Source organism: Ambystoma mexicanum, chromosome 6p (assembly GCF_040938575.1).
Source record: "Ambystoma mexicanum isolate Mex_15411 chromosome 6p, UKY_AmexF1_1, whole genome shotgun sequence".
NCBI lineage: Eukaryota > Metazoa > Chordata > Amphibia > Caudata > Ambystomatidae > Ambystoma > Ambystoma mexicanum.
The window spans coordinates 14,193,888-14,212,676 of NC_090935.1; positions in this window are offsets into that span (position 1 = coordinate 14,193,888).

Here is an 18,789-nt window from a genome sequence, read left to right on the forward strand (position 1 = left end):
TGTATCGGGTGCTGTTGACTGTATTTATTTTTAGGTCATCCCATATGGATAGAAGTGCTGATTCCGTTCCTCTCATGGGTCTGAAGGCTGATGTGGGAGTGGTTGAGTGTTCCGTTGGTTTCTACATGGTTGAGTAGGATTTTCTAGATGTGGTTCTGTAGTAGTTTCTCTGGGTAGGGTAGATTTGATATAGGTCTGTAGTTGGTGGAATCTTCCGCACTTCAGGTTTCGTTTCTTAGGAGTTGCTTGATGTATGCTGATGGTTTAAGTTACTTTCCTGTACCTCTTGTCTCCAGCATGGGGTCTGGCATGGTTCCACATGCTCATGAATATTCCCCATCGCCAGGCTGGGAATCCTCAGTAAAAGAACAAACTGTTTAACATTCCCTTGAAAACCGTATTTCTCCTCTAAACCAATCACTGTCCTCTGGGTCATACTACCCCCATCCAATGACAGTCCTCTCCCTTAGCTCCACCCCAGCTGCCATCTTCAGATTTGTTAAGCACGTAAAGTGGCAATATGAACCAAGAAGAGCCACAGATGGGAAGGAGGGAGGATTCACATGTGAATCCATGTCAGACCCATGCTGGAGAACCAGAGTTACAGCTAGGTAACTTAAATCTTCTCTAGCATGGGATCTGGCATGGATTCCCATGCTCATGAATAATGATTACACAACAGTAAATGTACACAACCATGGGATATGGCAAGCCTCAACAGAAGTAAAAAACACTCACCAGTGGAACAGACTCACCTCAGAAGAACTATTTGCGTTGCACTGCTAGCCCGGTCCGGGACTCCTCCCTGGAATCCCTGTCGACGAAGTAGAATTTCTTGAAAGTGTGCTTGTACGTAGCAGCCCTGCAGATGTCGAGCAAGGGCACAGCAGAGAGAAACGCTGTCATTGCTGCGATGGCTCTGGTGGAGTGGGCTCTTGGCTAGCCCAGCTGAGGCCTGTTAGCCAGCCGATGACAGTGAATGATGCAGCCGGAGAGCCACCTGGAGATGGAAGCCTTTGACAAGGCATTCCCATGATTCACAGGTCCAAAGTTGACAAACAACTGAGAAGTGTTCTGAAAACTCTTCGTGCGTGCATTGTAAAACTTCAAGGCACGCCTAACGTTCAGCGAATGCAAGGCTCTTTCCGCTGGCGATGATGGCTTCAGGAAGAAGATAGGCAATACCAAAGGCACGTTGAGATGGAATTTCGACAGCACTTTCGGCATAAAGGTGGGGTGTGTACGCAGTACCACCCTTGAAGTGTGGACGGACAAGTCTGGCTGTTTGCAAGACAGGGCCTGGATCTCCCCGACTCGCCTGGACAAGGTGATTGCCACAAGGAAAGCAGTCTTTCGCGCCTTGAAACACTTGTGTATAGGCGCGTTACAAATACCATATCATATCATATCATATCATGAAAGAAACTTGAGCAGGATCTGATGCATCAGCTCAAAGGGCGCCCCAATGAGTTTAGTCAATACCACATTGAGCTGCCAGGATGGGGCCTTCACCGGAGGAAAAGTCCGGAAGTGGCCCTTGATGAATTCCTTGATGAGCCTGTGCGACCACAGGAAAGGCTTACCCGGCATCCGGGTGTAGCGTGAAATTGCGGCAAAGCGCATCTTGATAGAGGTGTGTGCCAGCCCCACCTTGGCCAGAGAGAGTAGGTATGGCAGGAGTTGCTGGGCCGTGACCTGCAGCAGTGTGATTTTCTGAGTCTGGCACCACACAGAGAAATGCTTCCACTTATGGCCGTTGCAAGTCAGCGTGGATGGGGCTCTGGCCCTGGCCAGGCTCACCTTACATTCCACAGGTAACGGATAACATCCAAAGGCTGCAGGAGTCAGCCCCTGAGGTTCAGCAATGCAGGGTCGCAGTGTAGCACTGCCCCTCCCTCTCTGGCGAGAAAGTCCCGGAGCAGCAGTAGCCTGATGGACTGAGCCACCGACAGACGTATCAGGTCTGGGTACCAAATTTGGTGTGGCCAGGCCGGGGCAATGAGTAGACTGTCTGATTGTGTTGATCACTCATAGCAGGAGTGGGGACGGAGGAAACGCGTAGAGAAACATCCCCTCCTATGGCAAGTAGAACACGTCCCCCATGCTCCTCGGTTGCGGGAACCTGCTGGTGAACCTCTGCCACTTGGAGTTTGTCGCAAAAAGGTCAATCTGGGGTCGCCCCTACTCATGAAACAGACGGTCCACTTGTTCCTGGCGAAGCTCCCACTCGTAGTAGGACCGCAGTACCCTGCTGAGCGAGTCTGCAATGGTGTTCTTGGTGCCCGCCAGGAGGAAGAGAATGAGAAAAATGTCCTGATGGATGGCCCAGTGCCACAGCTCCTGGGCCTCCCAGGAGAGTTCCAGAGAGCATGTCCTTCCCTGCTTCCTGATGTAGAACATGGTGGTGGTGTTGTCCGTGAACATCCTCACCTCTCTGCCCTTCAGAGACAGAAGGAAGGTCTTGAGGGCCCAGAGGACAGCTTGCAGCTCCAGGACACTGATGTGGAGTGATTTTTTTCTTCCGGCAGCCAGAGTCCACGGGCGTGCAACTGTCCAGTGTGTGCTCCCCAACCTTCTACAGAGGTGTCTGTGGTAACCATCTCAACATCTAGTATGACTGTGTTGAGTCGGGCTCCCAGAAACAGAGCGTTCTGCGATGGCTCCAAGCAGGGCTTTAGATAGTTGATGGAGAACCCTAGCTCTGTCAGCTGTTACACAGTCCTTGTCGTGTGCTGACACGCCATGGAATTGGAGCAGGATAGGATTAACCAGTCATCCAAGTAAGGGTACACGTGGACTCCTTTGAGATGAAGATGCACCGCCACAGGTGCCAGGCACTTTGACAAGAACCTTGTGCCGATTTCAGGCTGAAGGGAAGTGTTTTGAACTGGTAGTGACGTCCCTGGACCACATACCTTAGGAACTTGCAGTGTTTCCGATGAATTGGGATGTGGAAGTATGCATCCTCCATATCCAGCGACGTCAGAAAGTCGCCTTCCTCCAGTTGGCTGACCACAAGCTGCAACATGACCATCCTGAATTTCAGGGACTTCAATTACTTGTTTAGACGTCGCAGGTCTAGGATAGGCCTAGGATAATCTTGCTGCACCACTGTGGGAATCCTGGGGCACCTGCGTTGGACCTCCAAGGTGTGCCCCTGTCCGAGAGCATCCAGCACCAATCTGTCGGTGGTGTTTTCCCACCTGCTGACGAAATTTGCCAGCAGGCCTCCCACTGGGGTGCCTAAGTGGAGGCCCGAGTCCACGGTCAGTTTAGGCCTGCTTGGGTGTTGGGGCTCTGCCCTGTGGGTGGTGCCGACATTGACCCAGCTGCTGTACAACTAGGAGCGACTCCTGTATGCTTCTTGCATTGAGTCCAACTGTGTTTGAGTCCCCCCTGCCCCCGCTACTGTGTTTGAATCCCCCCTGCCCCACTGCTACTGTGTTTGAGTCCCCCCTGCCCCTGCCACTGTGTTTGAATCCCCCCTGCCCCACTGCTACTGTGTTTGAGTCCCCCCTGCCCCTGCTACTGTGTCTGAGTCCCCCCTGCCCCACTGCTACTGTGTTTGAGTCCCCCCTGCCCCACGGCTACTGTGTTTGAGTCCCCCCTGCCCCGCTACTTTGTTTGAGTCCCCCCTGCCTCCTGCTACTGTGTCTGAGTCCACCCTGCCCCCGCTACTGTGTCTGAGCCCCGCTGCCCCACTGCTACTGTGTTTGAGTCCCCCCTGCCTCCTGCTACTGTGTCTGAGTGCCCCCTACCTCCCTGCTACTGGTTTTGAGTCCCCACTGCCCCCTGCTACTGTGTTTGGGTCCCCCCTGCACCCGCTACTGTGTCTGAGCCCCGCTGCCCCACTGCTACTGCGTTTGAGTCCCCCCTGCCGCCGCTACTGTGTTTGAGTCCCCCCGGCCCCCGCTACTGTGTCTGAATCCCCCCTGCCCCCACTACTGTGTTTGAGTCTCCCCTGCCCCCGCTACTGTGTTTGAGTCCCCCCTGCCTCCCTGCTACTGTGTTTGAGTCCCCACTGCCCCCCACTACTGTCTCTGAGTCCCCCCTGCCCCTGCTACTGTGTTTGAGTCCCCCTGCCCCGTGCTACTGTGTTTGAGCCCCATTGCCCCCCTGCTACTGTGTCTGAGTCCCCCCTGCCCCACTGCTACTGTGTTTGAGTCCCCCCTGCCCTCGCTACTGTGTCTGAGTCCCCCCCGGACCACTGCTACTGTGTTGCATGTGCCTTGGTCTGGGGCAACACCTGATGGTGGGGCAGGTCTCTAATGAATACCTGAGATGGTTTACATTATTCCTAAAGGGAGCAGGGTGAGTGGGAGATGAACTGCGCTGGGAGTATGTTTATTATTTTGATGAGGGGTTCAAGAATGCATGCTGCATGTGCCTTGGTCTGGGGCCACACCTGATAGTGGGGCAGGTCTCTAGTGAATCCCTGAGATGGTTTACATCATTCCTAAAGGGAGCAAGGTGAGTGGGTGATGAACTGCGCTGGGCATATGTTTATTATATAGATGAGGGTTCAAGAATGCATGCTGCATGTGCCTTGGTCTGGGACCACACCTGACAGTCACCTTTGCCTGTAACCTGATGCTTACGCGCCCATATACCTCTGGGTCAGTAGCGCTATACAAATAAATAAACAAACAAACAAACAAACAGTGGGGCAGGTCTCTAGTGAATCCCTGAGATGGTTTACATCATTCCTAAAGGGAGCAAGGTGAGTGGGTGATGAACTACGATGGGCGTATGTTTATTATATTGATGAGGGGTTCAAGAATGCATGCTGCATGTGCCTTGGTCGGGGGCCACACCTGATTGTGGGGCAAGACTCTAGTGAATACCTGAGATGGTTTACATTATTCCTAAAGGGAACAGGGTGAGTGGGAGATGAACTGCGCTGGGAGTATGTTTATTATTTTGATGAGGGGTTCAAGAATGCATGCTGCATGTGCCTTGGTCTGGGGCTACACCTGATAGTGGGGCAGGTCTCTAGAGAATCCTTGAGGTGGTTTACATCATTCCTAAAGGGAGCAAGATGAGTGGGTGATGAACTGCACTGGGCGTATGTTTATTATACTGATGAGGGGTTCAAGAATGCATGCTGCATGTGCCTTGGTCTGGGGTCACACCTGATAGTGGGGCAGGTTTCTAGTGAATCCCTGTGGTGGTTTACATCATTCCTAAAGGGAACAAGGTGAGTGGGTGATGAACTGCGCTGGGTGTATGTTTATTATATTTATGAGGGGTTAAATAATGCATGCTGCATGTGCCTTGGTCTGGGGCCACACCTGATAGTGGGGCAGGTCTCTAGTGAATCCCTGAGATGGTTTACATCATTCCTAAAGGGAGCAAGGTGAGTGGGTGATGAACTGCGCTGGGCGTATATTTATTATATTGACGAGGGGTTCAAGAATGCATGCTGCATGTGCCTTGGTCTGGGGCCACACCTGATAGTGGGGCAGGTCTCTAGAGAATCCCTGAGGTGGTTTACATCATTCCTAAAGGGAGCAAGGTGAGTGAGTGATGAACTGCACTGGGCGTATGTTTATTATACTGATGAGGGGTTCAAGAATGCATGCTGCATGTGCCTTGGTCTGGGGTCACACCTGATAGTGGGGCAGGTGTCTAGTGAATCCCTGCGGTGGTTTACATCATTCCTAAAGGGAACAAGGTGAGTGGGTGATGAACTGCGCTGGGTGTATGTTTATTATATTTATGAGGGGTTAAATAATGCATCCTACATGTGCCTTGGTCTGGGACCACACCTGACAGTGGGGAAGGTCTCTAGTGAATCCCTGAGATGGTATACATCATTCCTAAAGGGAGCAAGGTGAGTGGGTGATGAACTGCGCTGGGCGTATGTTTATTATATTGACGAGGGCTTCAAGAATGTATGCTGCATGTTCGTTGGTCTGGGGACACACCAGAAAGTGGGGCAGGTCTCCAATGAATCCCTGAGATGGTTTACATCATTCCTAAAGGGAACAAGGTGAGTGGGTGATGAACTTTGCTGGGTGCATGTTTATTATACTGATAAGGGGTTCAAGAATGCATGCTGCATGTTCCTTGGTCTAGGGCCACACCTGATAGAGGGGCAGTTGTCTAGTGAATCCCTGATATGGTTTACATCATTCCTAAAGGGAGCAAGGTGAGTGGGTGACGAACTGCGCTGGGCGTATGTTTATTATATTGACGAGGGGTTCAAGAATGCATGCTGCATGTTTCTTGGTCTGGGGACACACCTGAAAGTGGGGCAGGTCTCTAGTGAATCCCTGAGAAGGTTTACATCATTCCTAAAGGGAGCAAGGTGAGTGGGTGATGAAGTGCGCTGGGCATATGTTTATTATATTGATGAGAGGTTCAAGAATGCATGCTGCATGTGCCTTGGTCTGGGGCCACACCTGATAGTGGGGCAGGTGTTTAGTGAATCCATGACAAGGTTTACATCATTCCTAAAGGGAGCAAGGTGAGTGGGTGATGAACTGCGCTGGGTGTATGTTTATTATATTGACGAGGGGTTCAAGAATGCATGCTGCATGTTTCTTGGTCTGGGGCCACACCTGATAGTGGGGCAGGTCTCTAGTGAATACCTGAGATGGTTTACATCATTCCTAAAAGGACCAAGGTGAGTGGGTGATGAACTGCGTGGGGCGTATGTTTATTATATTAATAAGGGGTTCAAGAATGCATGCTGCATGTGCCTTGGTCTGGGGCCACACCTGATAGTGGGGCAGGTCTCTAGTTAATCCCTGAGATGGTTTACATCATTCCTAAAGGGAGCAAGGTGAGTGGGTGATGAACTGCGCTGAGCGTATGTTTATTATATTGATGTGGTGTTCAAGAATGCATGCTGCGAGGGGGCGTGGCCAACTGCGAGATGCAGGAGACGTGTGCCTCGTAAGCTCCCGCGGCCGCGGCTAACATCCTGAGTCAAACGCCTGCATACCAGCACCTACCGACTTCCAGAGCACACCTACTGGTGCACGACGACCTCGGGCACATTTGTGTTCAGGACTGGCCCATACCGCGCCTGGACAGCGGAATTAGAAGCATCTGACGATCGTGCCGAAACAAAACATCAGGCACTCAAGATGGCCGCCGTGGTCCTGGGCGCGAACTAACTGCAATCGGAGCGGCCCGACATCAGCAGCCCGACCCTGTCAAGAGGCGCCGAGGCATTGGAGGCGAGTGAGCACCTGGCCGACCCACGCCGGTGGTGGAGACCCGAGCACCCTTCGCTGGGGGAGTGGCGGGGGTGGCGAGCAGAGGCGGTGCCCGGCGGTGTCCCGGACCGGAGGAGTCGTAGACCCGGGTCGCCCATCCGGGAGTGAACGGGAAGGGAGAGACCCGGCCACCGCCGCATCGGTCCATGAGCGGCGGATTCTGTTCCCACCGGTGAGTGCTAACGCCGAAGTTTTCCCGAACCCGCCCCAGCCGCTCCTCCATCCCGTGGTGCCGCGCACAGAGCTGGACTTTCCCCGCCCCAGGCTACGAGCGCCCAGCCTACTCCAGCCCTCGGCTGCTGGGCCCACATGAGCCTGAGGCACGGCCCACCCGTGGACACACCGACCGCCAGTCAACAAGCTACCGGCAGCTCCTAACCGCCTGACCCCCACACAAGGTAACCGCATTATCACTGGGTGGACGCTGGCAACAGGGGGAGAGCGAGGACATAGCGGGGAACACCTCCCTCCAGGCTGAACTACCGCCAACGATCCATGCAGCAGGCGGTGGGGTGACCTACCGCTGTGCGAGGAGAATTACTGGAGACAGAACTCAACACCAGGAACCCCCCCTGGCCTCACTCGGCCCCCGGAGTGGGGTACCAAAGGAACCGCCTGGTCAAGTCCGCTAACCCACCAGTGCGGACCAACGGCGCTTGCAAGCGGAGCTGCCAGTCCAACACAGCCGCGCATACAAATTTGATACCAGGGCCTGGGACTCCCCCTCTCCCTCCCCTCCACCACGGAACGAAGTGGCTCCCTGGCAAGGTCACAGGGCCATCTACGGCATAACGAGCTGGGCAATAACCCTGGGAAGCCTACCCCTCGAGCAACCGGACAGGGCTCGGGACCTAGAAACACGCCCGCAGGGCCCTGCGACAAATATGGGGAAGGACAAAACCAGGAGGCCCACTGGGCAAAACAGGATCGAGCAATATACGATCCCCCCATCACAATCCAGCGAACTCCAACCGTCACCTTCAGAAGAGACCGACCCTGAGCCTGCGCTCTCCTTGAGGGACGTCATGGCGGCTATTGCGGACTCCCGCTCATCAATGGAGCAGAAGATGGATGGAATAAGCCTGGATGTATCCCTCCTCCGACACGACCTCCAGAAGCTATCCGCACGATCCGGAGAAGCAGAACAGCGAATCTCCAACACGGAGGATGGGCTACACGCTGTGCAACAACAACTCCAGGGAGTATCCACCAAGCTCAAGATCCTGGAGGCTAGAGTGGAGGAGGGAGAGGGTCGATCCAGGCGCAATAACATTCGAATCCTCGGCATTCCTGAGAAAGCCGAGGGTCCTTGTATGGAGCTTTTCCTGGAACAGTTGCTGATGGACCTCTTCGACCAGCAATCCTTTTCCAAATTCTTTTCCATAGAGAGGGCACATCGAATACCCACGGGCAGACCAGTCCCCGGCGCTCCCCCACGAACGGTGATAGCAAATCTGCTAAACTACCGCGACACACTGCTCCACCTTGCACAAACCAAAGGCACTATCACCTACAATAGCTCCAAGATAGCCTTTTTCCCGGACTACACGAGAGACGTGCAGAAGGCGAGGCAATCCTTCGAAAAGCTCAAAAAACAACTCCAAGTGCTAGGAGTCAAATACGGCCTACTCTTTCCCGCCCAACTTAAAATTTATCATAATGGTACAACGGTCCATTTTACCGATCCTAAGGAAGCCTGGCGATGGGCGGAGCAGCATATCGAGGGGGACTGGACGGCACCCCGAACCAGCAGGGGCAGAAACCCTAGACCACCAGCGGACCAACGTCCAATACCGGACCAACCACCCTCACCAAACCGGCCGGAGGAGGGGGACTGACACCGGTTGGCCCCCCGACGAATAACCAGATCCCACGGGCAGAAGCGGAACTGAACATGCGAAATGTGTAGAGTGTTGCTACAGAAACTGGAGCATGGCGCTTATGCCTCACATTACGCTGCTGGCGGAGGCACACCGCCATCCCACTTGAGGAAAAGTTACGGCACCCCCTCCAACTTCCTTGGATTAGTTTGATCAAGGGTTTGTTAAGCTGACGCTCTATTTCTGTTGAGTGTCAGCGATGTTAGGGCTACAGGTACTTCGTGTTGGGGTGGAGTGTGGGGTGGGGGAGGGAAAGGAAAGTTGGGAAAAGTTTTTTGCTACTCTGGGAGTAGTATACCCTTGCATGCTGCGAGGGTGGTTATGGTTCAAGGCAAGACAAGGCAGCAATCCGTCCAGACAGCAGGATTATCACAACCTACGGCATACACCACACCACATCATCACAGTTGGGGACCCCTTCCCTGCAGCACACCCGCTAAACCCTTTAACCAGATTGTTAGATGGCTCCCACTCAAGCCCACTCAACCCAGAATGAACGCCTTAAATCCCTCAAGGTGCTCACATGGAATGTAAATGGGATGGGCTCTGCGATAAAGAGGCGCCTGATTAAGCAGGTACTCAGCAGACACTCCCCCGATGTGGCCCTACTATCATAAACGCACCTAGCGGGATCAAACTGCTCCCTCTTCCAACGCACTAATTATAGGACTGCCTACCTTGCGGGATACACAACGGGATCTTGGGGCACTCTCATTCTTATACATAAGCGCATTCCCTTTGTTCTCCAATGCCTGGAACAGGACCCCCGGGGTCGCTACGTGTTAATCCTGGGAACGCTATGGAGTGAAAGGGTCGCGTTTGTTTCAATATACTCCCCGCCCGGACTGGGGCAGGAGCTGCTGGATGAATTGACTGTCCTAATAGGCAAACATCAACCACATAAATGGTTTCTGGGGGGTGATTTCAACGACGTCATGTGCAACACCACCGACCGCACCCATCTTAGACAACGTAATACGGATACTCCCACGAGGCTGTTTAACTTCGCGTCTGCCTTGGGTCTCTGTGACATATGGCGAGAGTTGCACCCGGATACCAGGGGGTACTCCTTTCACTCCGGAGCCCACGGCTCCCTCTCTAGGATCGATTATCTCTTCCTCCCGCATATGGACCTTTTTAGGGCGCTCTCGGCTGACCTACTCCCCCGAGGCGTCTCGGACCACTCACCCCTACTGGTAGAAATCCGCATACAGAAAGCGTCTCCCCCCAGAACGTGGAGACTAAACAATTACTACCTGGGCTTCCCCGAGTTAGTGGACCACCTGGCTGAAGTCTCCACTGAGTACTTCGAGCTTAACGACAATGGAGAACAGGATCCGGTAGTGGTTTGGGAAGCCTACAAGGCGGTCCTACGAGGCACGCTAATCTCCTGGGTATCGAATAAACGGAAAGAGAGACTCCAGGACATAACGCGGGCGGAGGGAGAACTGACCCAAAGGGAGAACGAACATATCCTTGACCCATCCCCCCAGACCCAACTGTCCCTCAAACGAGCCACTGAGCGCCTCCGGAACTTATTATTAGACAATGCTAAACAAGCCCACTGGGACTCTAGAGCAAGAATTTACGAGCAACGGGACAAGGCAGGCAGAATGCTGGCTTGGTTGGAGAGAAGAGATGAGGGACATCGCTGTGTCCGGGAGATCGTCACCCCGCAGAGGGTGAGGTGCCAGTCGGATGCAGAGATAGCAGAGGCTTTTGCCCAATTCTACGAGGCACTATACCAGGCCCCAACCTCGACACTGGACCCATCCCTTCTGGACGACATACCACTCCCAACTTTGTCAGCAGAACAGAGGGCAAACCTGGACTCCGATCTTTCGGAGACCGAAATAGTCGAGGCACTAGCACAACTGCAGACAGGGAAAACTCCCGGCCCCAATGGGTTTCCAGTCGAAACCTGGCAGAAGCTGGGCGGGGATAACGTAGCCCCTTCCCTCCATAAAATGCTATTGGGTGCTCGAGAACAAGGTGCCCTCCCGCCAGACCTGTGCAAGGCGACTATAGTGGTCATCCCTAAACCTGAAAAGCCCCAGGATGATTGTGCCTCCTACAGGCCAATCTCATTGATCAATGGCGAAGCCAAGGTCCTCGCTAGGCTTCTAGCCAATAGGCTACAACCGGTGGCTGACACTTTGATACACCCGGACCAGTGTGGCTTTATGCCACACAAGTCAACCCGAATGAATTTGCGTAGGCTCCACTTAGCACTAAAACGGGCTCCAATCATTGACAGCTCGCTTGCCCTTCTGGCAATCGACTTTGAGAAGGCCTTCGACTCGGTCCGTTGGGACAGCCTCTGGGAGATCATGGAACGCATGGGGTTTGGCGAAGGGTTCCTGGGATGGGTGAAGCTACTGTACACAAACATCCAGGCGGAGGTCAGGGTGAACGGGTGGACCTCTCGAACCTTCCACTTGGGCAGAGGCACGCGACAGGGGTGCCCCTTCTGCCCCCTTCTCTTCGCCCTCGCGATTGAGCTGCTGGCCATATGGCTCCGCCAGAGTGCATCCTGGACGGGATTTAGATGGCCGGAGGGACACGAAGACGGAGTATCCCTGTATGCGGATGACCTCCTGGTATACCTGGGAGAACCCGCCCAGACCTGCCCCATTGTGACTCAGATGCTCGTTCGATACGGGGAATTCAGTGGCCTAAGGATCAACTGGAAGAAATCCGTTTTCTTCTCGGTGAAGGGGGGGGGGACAGACTAACCCTCGGGAATGCCCATACCGCATGGAGCAATCTGGCTTCCGATATCTTGGGATCTGGATAACAACAAACCTTACCAGTTATGCCGTACACAATCTCCAACCAATCACTGACCGCTTCTCCAATGACGTCCATCATTGGAAACTTCTCCCCCTGACTCTCATGGGCAGAGCTGCACTTTTTAAAATGATGGCCCTCCTGCGATTCCTCTACATCCTTCAAAATGCCCCATTGCAGATCCCAAAATCTGAATTCGATTGGGTGGAGACCCTTCTCAGAGAGCTTCTATGGGGGGGAGGACAGCCGCGCATAGCCCTAGCCACACTTCAGAGGTCGGTCTGGGAGGGTGGGATGGGAGTACCCTGTCTTCAGACCTATTACTGGGCCTCACAGTTAGGGGTGGTCAATGACCTACTGCACGGAGATCGGGAATTACCCCATATTAGAGCGGACATGGGGACCTTGCATGACACTGATCCAATACACTTACTGTATCAAGCCCCCCCGAGAACTTGCCCGCCAACAACGAAGGCACACATCACCACCATTTGGAGGAATGTACACACATTTGTGGGGTGGGGAAACAAAATAACGGCGGCACAACCCCTATGGCGAAACGCCAACCTGCGGGAGTTTGCGCGATTTCGGCCATGGCCATGCTGGGTGAGGACCGGGATTCTTAGAGTGGAGGATGTCCTAAAAGACGGTAATCTGGCCCCGTTTGAGGAACTGCATCGTACATTTCAACTCCCAGACACCGAGAGGTACCACCACATGCAAATGTCCCATGCCCTGCGAATCCACATACCGATGGATGACAATGTCCCGGATTATACGCCCATAGAACGAAATATATTGCCGGAATACATCCCCACCAAATGCACATCCATCCTTTACAACGCATTCACATCTTTTGCCACTGCTGAACTGACCAGTTTAAAGGCCAAATGGGAAAGTGATGTAGGGGATATCGATCCTGAGGACTGGACTCGAGCACTAATGCACCCACGGGAGGTGGCCATCTCCTCTAGACTCAGACTGGTGCAGCTGAAAATCCTTCACAGGGTGTACTACCCTAGAACTGCTCTGTTTGGCTGGAATAGAGCTACAAATCCGAACTGTCTTAGATGCGGGGAAGAGGAACGGACCTTCTTTCACATACTGTGGGCATGCCCCCGCATCCAAACCTTCTGGGAGACTTGCTGCCGGGAACTGGCCAGGGTACTTTCTAACACGATAGAACTGGACCCGAAAGTGTTAATCCTGGGTACACAGAGAGAGGGGGATTTCAACAAGTGGGAAGAACTCCTATTGAACACGGCAACCGCCCTGGTGAAGCATAACATTGCACAAAAATGGGGTGTCCCCGAGACTCCGACGCTGGAGCAATGGGTACTGGACATGGACACATGTGCCATGATTGAACGACGAATTTATAATGCAAGAGGCTGCCCCAGAAAAGCTTCCAAAATATGGGGGGCCTGGGAGGAGGGAGGGCCCTAAAGTAAATGGACACGGGTGATGTATCTCTCTACACATGCCAAATGGGTCAAGGTCGAGCTATACGTGAATGGTGATATATGACCTAATGCTAATGTATGCCTGGTCGAGATGATCCCAACTGCTGCAGCTGCCTTTTTTCCTTTGTTTTTGGTTGTTTTGTTTATGCTATAAATACCTAATAAAAACGTTTTATTAAAAAAAAAAAGAATGCATGCTGCATGTGCCTTGGTCGGGGGCCACACCTGATAGTGGGGCAGGTCTCCAGTGAATCCCTGAGATGGTTTACATCATTCCTAAAGGGAGCAAGGTGAGTGGGTCATGAACTGCGCGGAGTGTATCTTTATTATATTGATTTGGGGTTCAAGAATGCATGCTGCATGTGCCTTGGTCTGGGGCCACACCTGATAGTGGGGCAGGTCTCCAGTGAATCCCTGAGATGGTTTACATCATTCCTAAATGGAGCAAGGTGAGTGGGTGATGAACAGCACTGGGCGTATGTTTATTATACTGATGAGGGGTTCAAGAATGCATGCTGCATGTGCCTTGGTCTGGGGCCACACCTGATAGTAGGGCAGGTGTGACGCTCACCTGGCTCCCACGGAGGCGCTGGTCTGGTCTGTGTTGCTGTGGCCTCTTCAAGCGTGATGCGCAGAATTCGGACCACCGATTGAACAGGACCCCCAAATCTTGCTTGTCGGGCCCGTAGGAATATCCTTCTGCAAATGAGAAAGGTGATTAACTGTCTGCTGAATAGTGTGCTTGCTCCCCCCTTTCCCCCTTCGTTCTCCTCTGACTTCCTCCAAAACCCCTGGTTTAAGCTCACCTTATGGTTTGGAAGGATGAACTCTCCATCCTGCTTCTGGTGCAGGGGCGCGCGTTCGTCCAGTTACTTCACTGGTTTTCAGAATGGCGCTGGCACATCCACTTGACTTTTCTGAGCGATACACCGTAAGTATGAAGATGCAAAAGTTCAAGTGTGAGCCTCCTTTTATGTTGTCTTTTCTGTCCTTTATTTCAGGTGCAGAACAAAGGCGATGCGTTGAGGGGTTAAATTGCCGGTGGTAAAATCAGGTGAGTTAGTGATGAGGGTGACCCCTCTAAATGTCTTTATAATTCCCCAGTAATGTCTTTTGTCCTTTCCCCTTAGGGGCCGGGGTGCGGTACCTGCCAAAGATGCGGCGCCGACCCGAGATGTGGAATGGTTCACCAAGAAAAGCCGGTAAGTATTATGGCTGAAAATTCGGCTTTCCTCTTGTGTTCCCTTGCTCACCTTTTGTCTCTTCTTCTCTCCCCTAGGTGCAGAGATGTGGCGACCGGTGCTGAGAGCCGCGATGGAGCCGGGTGGCGTCTTGGGAACAGGTGAGTGAAGCGCGGCGCTGCAGCGAGCAACGCAGTGCTTTTAAATGGAAGTCTTCCTTCAGGAATGCTGGCGTGAAGATTCCGGATGCAGGTAAGAAGGTTGAATAAGTTATTGGTTTTCACCTTTCTCTTCTCTTATTCCCTTACAGGTGTTCCAGGTTCGAGGCGGGCGTGGCTGGAGTCCAGGTGCAGGAGCAGACACGGTGAGCGTTCAGCTGCTGGGATGCAGAACAACGAGAAGCACGTGTGGCTGTCCGGGCGTGGCTTAAATAGCCTTGGAAGAAGTTCCAGGTGAGTATTTTTCCACAGCCCCACCCAAGTAACAAAATAGTTCCTTCAGAAAATAGTCCCTCCTAAGCCTCATTTGGCTTGGTTCTTCATGCAGCATGGTCTGCATCAGGTGAGTGTGCAGCATGGTCTGCTTCAGGTAAGTGCACCAAACACTTCCCCTTATGAGCCTGGCGCCTATGGTGCCAGGACTGATGTCCAACATGAGCCTGGCGGCAAGGGCGCCAGGACAGAGTCCAAAGAGCCCCTATAAAGGGCCGCTGGGCTTTTACCCGGGAGCGTGATACCTGCTCCCGGGGGTGCTGGGCCTGGCCTGGTGCTCCGGGGGTAGGCATCATGACAGCAGGTCTCTAGTGAAACCTTGAGATGGTTTACATCATTCTTAAAGGGAGCAAGGTGAGTGGTGATGAACTGTGATGGGCGTATGTTTATTATATTGATGAGGGGTTCAAGAATGCATGCTGCATGTACCTTGGACTGGGGCCACACCTGATAGTGGGAGAGGTGTCCAGTGAAACCCTGAGATGGTTTACATCATTCCTAAAGGGAGCAAGGTGAGTGGGTGAGGAACTGCACTGGGCGTATGTTTATTATATTGATGAGATGTTCAAGAATGCATGCTGCATGTGTCAGGAATCGAGGGTGGAAGCTATGGGATCGCTGGACGCTCTAGTCCTCACCCATCACGGCTGCCTCCACTTTAAGTCTAGGCTCCGCCCCCAGCTCGGCGCGTTGTATCTGTGTATTGCTTTCACTTCTATCAACGCTCCGAGTTGCTCGCAACTTTCTTCTCTAGTTTTTTCCTTCTCGCTCTCGGCTTCATTGTGAGCTGGTGTTTCTCTCCATGTCACTCTCCACTTCTGTCCGCTCTGTGTTAGCTCTGTGTGTATTTAGAGCTTGAAGTTCTTTCTTTTTGTACTCTACTTATTTTTGCCTTGCTTACGTACGTGCAGTTCCTTTCCTCTTTAGCTGTGTTCTGCCTTCCCTGCTCGCGAACCCTTTCACGCTCCGCTCCTCGCTAACCTTCCTGTTTATCTTTTCTCCGCTCGCGAAACCTCTCGCACTCCGCTCCTTGCTTTGCCTTCCTGTTTACCTTTTCTCCGCTCGCGAACCCTTTTGCGCTCCGCTCCTCGCTTTACCTTCCTGTTTACCTTTTCTCTGCTTGCGATACCTTTCGCACTCCGCTCCTTGCTTTGCCTTCCTGTTTACCTTTTCTCCGCTCGCGAATCCTTTCGCGCTCCGCTCCTCGCTTTACCTTCCTGTTACCTTTTTCCTCGTTCGCGGCTCCTCTCAGTTTCTGTGTCCGGAGCATTTGGATCCCCCAGTCCTTTACAGTTTCCTGACGTTAGAGATAGCCTTCGTTTGTCTGACCGGTATCCTGCATCTTCATTCATTCAGCCTGGGAGAACCTGCCTTCTACTTACCTTTTGGAACCACTCCTCATCTCGCCTGCAGATCTTTATTCAAGGGTTTTTTCTGCCGTTCTGGCTTTTTCCCTTGGGGACCAAGGCTGGCCCACTGGGAGCCCCCAACGGCAGGTTTCCATAACTGCCAAGGTGTCCTCCGGAGGGGCCAGACCTTACTTGCACGATAAGAAGGTTAGAACACCTAAGGATCTTATCTCTACAAAGAAGAAGGAACGTCCCCGAACCCGGGTTACGGAAAAGGACTCTGTTTCAGAAGATGCAGGTGAGGAGAAGGGGGAGGTGGAGCTGAAGTCTGACAGCATGTGCCTTGGTCTTGGGCCACACATGATAGTGGGGCAGGTGTTTAGTGAATCCCTGCGGTGGTTTACATCATTCCTAAAGGGAACAAGGTGAGTGGGTGATGAACTGCGCTGGGTGTATGTTTATTATATTTATGAGGGGTTAAATAATGCATGCTGCATGTGCCTTGGTCTTGGGCCACACATGATAGTGGGGCAGGTCTCTAGTGAATCCTTGAGGTGGTTTACATCATTCCTAAAGGGAGCAAGGTGAGTGGGTGATGAACTGCGCTGGGCATATGTTTATTATATAGATGAGGGGTTCAAGAATGCATGCTGCATGTTCCTTGGTCTGGGGACACACCTGAAAGTGGGGCAGGTCTCTAGTGAATCCCTGAGATGGTTTACATCATTCCTAAAGGGAAATAGGTGAGTGGGTGATGAACTGCGCTGGGCATATGTTTATTATATTGACGAGGGGTTCAAGAATGCATGCTGCATGTTCTTTGGTCTGGGGACACACCTGAAAGTGGGGCAGGTCTCTAGTGAATCCCTGAGATGGTTTATATCATTCCTAAAGGGAACAAGGTGAGTGGGTGATGAACTGCGCTGGGCGTATGTTTATTATATTGATAAGGGGTTCAAGAATGCATGCTGCATGTGCCTTGGTCTAGGGCAACACCTGATAGAGGGGCAGTTGTCTAGTGAATCCCTGATATGGTATACATCATTCCTAAAGGGAGCAAGGTGAGTGAGTGATGAACTGCGTGGGGCGTATGTTTATTATACTGATGAGGGGTTCAAGAATGCATGCTGCATGTGCCTTGGTCTGGGGCCACACCTGATAGTGGGGCAGGCCTCTAGAGAATCCCTGAGGTGGTTTACATCGTTCCTAAAGGGAGCAAGGTGAGTGTGTGATGAACTGCGCTGGGTGTATGTTGATTATATTGATGAGGGGTTCAAGAATGCATGCTGCGTGTGCCTTGGTCTGGGGACACAACTGATAGAGGGGCAGTTGTCTAGTGAATCCCTGATATGGTATACATCATTCCTAAAGGGAGCAAGGTGAGTGGGTGATGAACTGCGTGGGGCGTATGTTTATTATACTGATGAGGGGTTCAAGAATGCATGCTGCATGTGCCTTGGTCTGGGGCCACACCTGATAGTGGGGCAGGTGTCTAGAAAATCCCTGAGGTGGTTTACATCATTCCTAAAGGGAGCAAGGTGAGTGGGTGACGAACTGCACTGGGCATATGTTTATTATACTGATGAGGGGTTCAAGAATGCATGCTGCATGTGCCTTGGTCTAGGGCAACACCTGATAGAGGGGCAGTTGTCTAGTGAATCCCTGATATGGTATACATCATTCCTAAAGGGAGCAAGGTGAGTGGGTGATGAACTGCGTGGGGCGTATGTTTATTATACTGATGAGGGGTTCAAGAATGCATGCTGCATGTGCCTTGGTCTGGGGCCACACCTGATAGTGGGGCAGGCCTCTAGAGAATCCCTGAGGTGGTTTACATCGTTCCTAAAGGGAGCAAGGTGAGTGTGTGATGAACTGCGCTGGGTGTATGTTGATTATATTGATGAGGGGTTCAAGAATGCATGCTGCGTGTGCCTTGGTCTGGGGACACAACTGATAGAGGGGCAGTTGTCTAGTGAATCCCTGAGATGGTTTACATCATTCCTAAAGGGAAATAGGTGAGTGGGTGATGAACTGCGCTGGGCATATGTTTATTATATTGACGAGGGGTTCAAGAATGCATGCTGCATGTTCTTTGGTCTGGGGACACACCTGAAAGTGGGGCAGGTCTCTAGTGAATCCCTGAGATGGTTTATATCATTCCTAAAGGGAACAAGGTGAGTGGGTGATGAACTGCGCTGGGCGTATGTTTATTATATTGATAAGGGGTTCAAGAATGCATGCTGAATGTGCCTTGGTCTAGGGCAACACCTGATAGAGGGGCAGTTGTCTAGTGAATCCCTGATATGGTATACATCATTCCTAAAGGGAGCAAGGTGAGTGGGTGATGAACTGCGTGGGGCGTATGTTTATTATACTGATGAGGGGTTCAAGAATGCATGCTGCATGTGC